At 39.7% G+C, this 6,434-nt stretch overlaps 1 pseudogene; it reads left to right on the forward strand.

Moving 5' to 3' along the window:
• The first annotated feature begins 2,009 nt into the window (after positions 1-2,009).
• On the forward strand, positions 2,010-3,661 carry LOC102817564 (annotated as a pseudogene).
• Positions 3,662-6,434: the final 2,773 nt, after the last annotated feature.

Raw genomic sequence — 6,434 nt, forward strand, 5'->3', positions numbered from 1 at the left:
ATGGTAAGTATAGTACGTAAGAAACTTGTTCAAATAAAATAAATGGATATTTTAAGAGGTTTCTCAACCTAAGAACTATTGACACATTGAGCTTTGTAAATCTTTGTTGTGGGAAGCTATTTAGCAACTTCTCTGGCCTTTGCCCACTAGATAAAAGTGGCATCCCCCACAAGTTGTGAAAACCAAAAAAGAAAAACGGTCTCCAGCATTGCTAAATGTCCTCTGGGAAAGAAAATCATCTCCAGTTGAGAACTACTGATTTAGATGATGCTAGGAACAAACTTTCATTCTACATTAAATATTTTAATGCTCCTACTATTTAAGAGTTTACTCTGATAATTTACTCAGTAAACACATTTCTCTCTAACGCATATGAAGCCCACTTAGTCTAGACTCTGAGTGAATTATCTCAATTTCTAAATTGATACCATCTAAATGAATTCATTTTAGTGTACAAACCTAATAAACATTGCATTAACCGGAGATTCAGATAAGTTTATAATAATTTTTAGGCCTCTATCAATCAACTCTAATTACTCTCTCTTAGTCTAAACAAAGCTTTGGAAACTATGTTGTAATTTGCAATACAAAATAAAAAATTAAAAAATGTTAATTCTATTGTAGTAAGCATGTTTTACCCGCTGGCCACTTTTCACTATTATCAGAATAGTAATTGGCTAGCTTGTGTAACTGTCATATTTCCAACCCAAAGTAAAACAATTATTGTTGAGGGAATAACTTTAATAAATGTATGCTAGGAGTCCAATGAAATATGTGTCATTTCTATTGAAATCAGCCAAGGAGTTGGAACAAATCGTGAGAATGTGAATGAAACTAGAAAGAAGTTGAAAAGAGTCTTGGGGTTAGACATGTGAATCACAGAAAATAGTGTTTTTCTCATTTCGTTTTCTTGTCTTGTGTACAAAACATGAACCTGAGCTCATCTGTCTATTTCCCAGCTATAATTACTTCATCTTGTTCTCTGAATATCTTCACTAGCCCGCTATCTTTTCTAGTAACTCTACACTTTTGTTTTTACTCTAAATGCCTAGATAGGCCATCTGCCAAGAGATTTTTTTCATGCTCTGCACTATTTTTTGGAATTTATTGATTTTTACCTAATTTCCCCTCATATTAATCTTAGCATTATTTGTACTCAAATTTCAAAAACACAAAACTACTTATTTATTTTCCAGACATTCTTTTGACTTTATAGTAATAGATAAACATATTTCAAACTACTTACCTTTTAGCTCCAGTTCTTCAAAAGTCCTGGTGTAATAGAACTGTAAAAGACTTTGGGGATCATGTACTCCAACTTTACACCTAATGGGAGTTTTACAAAAATCATACTGAACTGGATTCATATTGCAACTTCATCCAACATAGAGGGGTTACCTTGAACAGATTTTTAAGTTTGGTGGTTCTAAATATAAACGTATTAAATGAGAATAGGTGTTCATCTGTAAGAATTTATGAGCCAACACAAAAATTAAAGAATACACTCAACATTATTGATAAATGTTTATTTCCCTCTTATTAATTCTATCAGTATAAATCCTGCCAACAATGTCCTAGACTAGGATTTCTTATCCATGATAACACTTTATTTTAATTAACATTTTCTGATTAGGTAATATATGTCCTAGGTAAAATTTAAAACAATGCAAACAAATATTCAGTAAAAATAAAGTTTTCAATGAGCAACTAAGATTTCCATTTCTTATGTGACCAATTAAAGACCTTCTTCACACAAATGAACTCACATATATACCTCCCTTTTGATACAAGTTTTAGTATACTGCAGATACTTTTATGTTCCTTGAAATTAACATGAAAGACATTCAAATTGTCAAGATTCTTGTGTTGTTCATATTACATTTCTAAGCAATAAATACCAGGTTTTTCTAACATATATGTATGTGTGAGTATATATATAGTTGTTGTTCAGTCCTGTCGATTCCCATAGCCGCTCCCAGTCCGTGTCCGTGTCCCCAAGTGGTGCTCCTATGGCCGCCTTCACCAGGAATCCGTAGTTCCAGAAGCTACGGCAATGGCACCGTGAGCACGGTTCCAAGCTCAACCTGCACAGCCTTTTCGACTCTGACAAGGAGTACTTCATTCGCTTCAACTTGACCCTTAACACCAACCATGGGCAGATTCTGCTGGATTACTCCAAGAACCTTGTGACGGAGGAAGAGATGCACATGCTGGTGGATCTGGCCAAGTTCTGGGGTGTGGAGGTTGCCCAGGATCGCGTATTCAATGGCAAGAAGATCAACCTCACTGAGGACCGAGCGGTACTACACGTGGCCCTGCCAGACTGGTCAAACATACCCATTATGGTGGGCGGCAAGAATGTGATACTAGAGGTCAACAAGGTACTGGGCAAAATGAAGTCTTTCTGCCAGCATGTCCGCAGTGGTGACTGGAAGGGCCACACAGGCAAGCCCATTATGGATGTCATCAGCATCAGCATCGGTGACTCTGACCTGGGACCCCTCGTGGTGACTGAAGCCCTTAAGTTGTACTCTTCAGGTGGTCACTGCGTCTGGTTTGTCTCCAACATTGATGGGACCCACATTACCAAAACCCTGCCTCCCTGAACTCAGAATCCTACCTGTTCAGCATTGCCTCCAAGACCTTGACCACTCAGGAAACCATCACAAATGCAGAGACAGAGAAGGAGTGGTTCCTCGGGTCAGCAAAGGATCCTTCTGCGGTTGCAAAGCACTTTGTTGCCCTGTCTAGCAACACGACCAAAGTGAAGGAGTTTGGAATTGACCCTCAAAACGTGTTTGAGTTCTGGTATTAGGCTGGATGACAGTACTTGCTGTGGTCAGCCATCAGACTCTCCATTGCCCTGCTCGTGGGTGTTGACAACTTTGAGTAGCTGCTTTTGTGGACTCACTGGCTAGACCAGCAGTTCTGTACCACGCCCCTGGAGAAGAACGCCCCTGTCTTGCTGGTTCTTCTGGGTATCTGGTACATGAACTGCTTTGGGTGTGAAACGCAGGCCTTGCTGCCCTATGACCAGTACCTGCACCATTTTGCTGCCTACTTCCAACAGGGTGATATGGAGTCCAATGGGAAGAAAATTACCAACGCTAGCACCCATGTGGAATACCAGACAGTTCCCATCTTGTGGGGAGAGCCAGGGACCAATGGCCAGCATGCCTTCTACCAGCTTATCCACCAAGGTACCAAGATGATACCCTGTGACTTCCTCATCCCAGTCCAGACCCAGCACCCTCTATGGAAGGGACAGCATCACAAAACCCTTCTGGCCAACTTCTTAGCCCACACTGAAGCCCTGATGAAGGGGAAAATAACAGAGGAGGCCAAGAAAGAGCTCCAGGCCATGGGAAAGAGTCTGGAGGACTTAGAGAAGCTGTTGCCACACTAGGTCTTTGAAGGAAATCGCCCGACTAATTCTATGTGTTCACCAAGCTCCTGCCGTTCATTCTTGGAGTGCTGATCACCATGTATGAGTACAAGATCTTCATTCAGGGCATCATCTGGGACATCAACAGCTTTGACCAGTATGGAGTTGAGCTGCGCAAGTAGCTGGCTAAGAAGATTGAACCTGAGCTAGAGGGCAACCTCTCATGACTCTTCCACCACTGGGCTGATCAACTTCATCAAGCAACAGCAAGCATGAGGCCAGAAGCCAATAAACTCATGCTCAGCAGCAAGCCCTGTTGTGACTCGTTCTTCTTGTCCGTACTGCCACAGTCTGTACTGCATGGCCCCGATCTAGCCTACCAAGAGCACCATCAGATTATGGACTTACACCACAGTCTCTTGTGGGAAGCTGATCTGGAACCACCATGCCCTTCTCTATCTATGGTTAGCAGCCCTCTGTTTTGCAATTGATTGGAGTGTTTCAGTGCAGCTGATTATTCAGACCCATGTTCATACTGTTCACATCCCAGGTAGAAAAATAAACATGCCAGAAAGGAGAACAACAACAACAAAAAATTCCGACCCATAGCAGCCCTGTATAGGGTTTCCAAGGAGTGACTGGTGAGCTTGAACTGTTAACCTTGCAATTCAAATAACGTTGTAGTCTGGTGCATTAACCCACAGTGCTGCACCAGGACTCTCTCTTCTCTCCCTTTATATCTTTCTCTCTCTATCTATACCACTTCACTGTCAGTTTGTCCTACTGTAGAAGCTTGTGTGTTGTTGTGATGCTGGAAGCTATGCAAGGGTCATCCATGGTGGACAAATTTCATTGGATCTTCCAGACTAAAATAGATTAGGAGGAAGTAGAGACAGACCAGAATGGTCTTTATTGTGCTTTATTAACTATGCAAAGTCTTTTGATAGTGTGGATCATGACAAGCTGTGGAAAACATTGCAAAGTATGAGTATTCCAGAACACTTAATTGTGCTCAGGAGGAATCTGTATCTGGACCAAGAAGCAGCTGTTCAAACAGAACATGGGAACACTGAATGGTTTAAAATTAAAAGAGATGTGCAACAAGGTTGTATTCGTTCACCATACTTATTCAACCTGTATGCTGAGCAAATAATCAGAGAAGTTGGGTTATATGAAGAAAAACATGGCATCAGGATTAGAGGAAGACTCATTAACAACCCGCGATATGCAGATGATACAACTTGCTTGCTGAAAGTGAAGGGAACTTAAAATATTTACTGATGAAGATCAAAGAGTACAGCCTTCAGTATGGATTACATCTCATTGTAAAGAAAACAAAAATCCTCACCACTGAACCAATAAACAACATTCTTGTCAACGGAGAAAAGATTAAAGTTGTCAAGGACTTCATGCTTCCTGGATCAACTATCAAAAGTCATGGGAGTAGCAGTCAAGAAATCAAATGACGTATTGCATTAAGCAAATCTGCTGCACAAGGCCTTTTTAAAGTGTTGAAGAGCATAGAATTCAGCTTGAGGACTAAGGTGTGCCTGACCCAAGCCATGGTATTTTCAATAACCTCATATGCATGCAAAAGTTGGACAGTGAATAAGGAAGACAATAGAAGAATTGATGCTTTTAAGTTATGGTGTTGGAGGAGAATATTTAAAGTGCCATGGGCTGCCAAAAAACCAGTAGATCCATTTTGGAAAATGGGCAGCCAGAGTGCTCCTTGGAGGCTAAGATGGCCAAACTTCATCTCTCATACTTTGGACATATTATCAGGAGGGACCAGTCGCTGGAGAAGGATATCATGTTTGGTAAGGTAGAGGGTCAGAGAAAAAGAGGAAGACCCCCAATGAGATGGATTAGCCAAGTGGCAGCATAGATGGACTCAAACGTGGCAACAGTGGTGAGGTTAGCCCAGGATCAGGCAGTGTTTCATTCTGCTGTGCATAAGGTCACTCTGGGTCGGTACCTACTTGATGGCACCTAATAACAACAACAAGAGGCAGACCACTACTTAAAGGTTAACCACTACAAACATGATAAAACAGCAGTGGAACATTGTCTGATAAAGTGCCAGAAGATGAGCCCCTCAGGTTGGAAGGCACTCAAAATATGATAGCTATGGAAGAGTTACTCTCTCAAGGTAGGGATCTTAATGATATATGTGAAGCAAAGCTTTTGGTACCTTCGTTTGTTGATGGGACATGACTCAAAATGAAAAAAAAAAACTACCTGTAAACATCCATTAATAATCAGAATATGGAATGTATGAAGTCAGAGTCAAGGAAAGTAGAAGTAATTAAAAATGAACTGAAACATATAAAGATCACTATTTTAGGAACTAGTGAGTTGAAATGGATGGATATTTTGAAACAATCATATGGTCTACTATAACAGAAATGATAAATTAAAGTGAAATACTTTCCCATTCATCATCAAAAAGAACATATACAGATTAATCTTGAAATACAATGTCTGTGATATGATAATATCTATATGCCTATAAGGAAGAGCAATTATTGTCACTCTATTCAAATATACACATTAACCACTTAAGCCAATGATGAAGAAATTGATCAAACATGCAATCAAGATGCATTGATAATTAATGGTGATTGGGATGGAAAACAAAGAAGGATCATAATTTGAAAATAAGGCTTTCATTACAGAAGCAATGCTGGAAATTTTCAATATCAATGATTTATTCACTGCAAATACCTGTTTTCAACAACAGATCATTAAGTGCTCTCATGCAAATTCAGGCTAAAGTTGAAGAAAATTAAAACAAGTCCATGAGAGCCAAAATATGACCTTGAAAACATCCCACCTAAATTTAAAGATCATTTCTAGAACAGAACTAATGACTGAAGACCAGAGGAGTTGTAGGATGGCATAAAGAATATCAGACATGAAAAAAGCAAAAAATCATTAAAAAGAAAAGAAAGAAAGAAAAGGTCAAACTAGATGTCAGAAGACACTGAAACTTGCTCTTGAACATAGAGAATCTAAAGCAAATTGGAGAAACGATGAAGTAAAAAGG

Source organism: Chrysochloris asiatica, unplaced genomic scaffold, assembly GCF_000296735.1.
Source record: "Chrysochloris asiatica unplaced genomic scaffold, ChrAsi1.0 scaffold00012, whole genome shotgun sequence".
Lineage (NCBI taxonomy): Eukaryota > Metazoa > Chordata > Mammalia > Afrosoricida > Chrysochloridae > Chrysochloris > Chrysochloris asiatica.